Here is a 1,647-nt window from a genome sequence, read left to right on the forward strand (position 1 = left end):
CAAGTGGTATCCTAGAAATTGATAAGGAGTCTTTTGAAGATGTGTGTTAGACTTTTACTTGGAAATGGAATCTAATTGCATCCAACTAAAGGAGACAAACTTCTCTTGAAATTGGGTCTCCTAATTATACTATATTTTCTTACCTTCTAGGACTCATTTAGGGTTTGCTTATAAATACAAAGCTCCTCTGTCACTTTTATTAGATGTAACAGATAGAAGTCAATTGCTAGATTACTTTTTATTCTCCATATTGTTGATTCAATAAACATCATTCATCTATGTTAATCTTTTATTCCTCTTTGCAATTTAAACCTTGTTTCGTGGTGTGATCTTATTTACTTCAATATTATCATTATAATTTCGTTCTCTACAATCCGGTTTGGAATCAACGTGCGTTATTGGAGCTATTTCCGCACCCCAACAATTCATGCAATAAAAAATTTAGAAAACGGAGAGACCATAATTAAATTGTTAAGGATCTCATTGCTCTAGTTATTCATATTGCAATAGAGAAAAGAAAATAGACTATTTAGCCATTCCCAAATAAGTGAAATCGTAACACTTGCATACGTATTTATCCAACAAAAATAATGCTTGATAATTTAAATAGACAACCATCTACATAAATTCTATATGCCATACATATATGAGAGAGGGTCATATCATTATGGAGATTCAAGTTTTCACATGCTCTGGCATGAAAGTAACTCCAACACGTTAAGTAAAAAGCTAACCGCTCCAAATGTGTTAAAACAAAATAGTTGTTTAAAATTAATTCAATATTTTGTTGATTAATAGGTGTACCCATAAAATCATCGTGTCAGTATCTAAGGGTAATTAGCACATAACATCCCCTACCTTTTATTATTATTATGTAAAACATTCATACATTTTCATTTTTAGTCAGTCAACCCATAGTTATACATTTAATTGCATAGAACATCATTTCCATCCACTTTCATCCAACTTCTCCGTTAAGTGAGCAAGCATAGTCAGAATTTTCCAAAAGGAAAGGTATTCTCATCTTAGACATTTTTCCCTCTTTCTTTCCTTACATCGAACATGAAATGCATATTTTTCAGTTATTGATTTGTTCAAACCTTGTAAGGATGACAAAGGTACTCCCCTTCTCATCTTCATCTTCTCCTTCAACATCCACACCTACCCACAATGCAATATTATTTCATCAGACTGAGTCATACATGTGTGAGGAGGCGTTTCTAGTGTGACGGGCAGTGACATAGAAGAGGAGTGATATAAAATAGATGGTTGTGTGAATTGAGGAACAGTTGAACCGAAAAAGGGGAAATTTAATAAACTGCAGGTTTGACTTTCGAGCTCAGATTTAGGTCCATGATATCTTTTGAAAAGGGAACAACAAGACGAATTGAACTCATCGCTTTGCCATAATGTATGTTCAATTTTAGTCATTCGAGTTCGTTTAGGATTCAAAAACTGCTTTCTAAATTTTAGTGCAATTTTTTGTCATTTATTTTATTTCAAATTCTTTGCAATTTTAGCTTTGTTAGGCGAGATTTTCATTTAAACCTTATAAATAAAGGGTTAATTCTTTATTTTTTGGCACCTCGGAATTAACAAAACTTCTTAATTTTATATTTCATTCTCTGGTGTATTTCAGATTTGTGT

Source organism: Olea europaea, chromosome 14 (genome assembly GCF_002742605.1).
Source record: "Olea europaea var. sylvestris chromosome 14, O_europaea_v1, whole genome shotgun sequence".
In the NCBI taxonomy this organism is placed as follows: Eukaryota; Viridiplantae; Streptophyta; class Magnoliopsida; order Lamiales; family Oleaceae; genus Olea; species Olea europaea.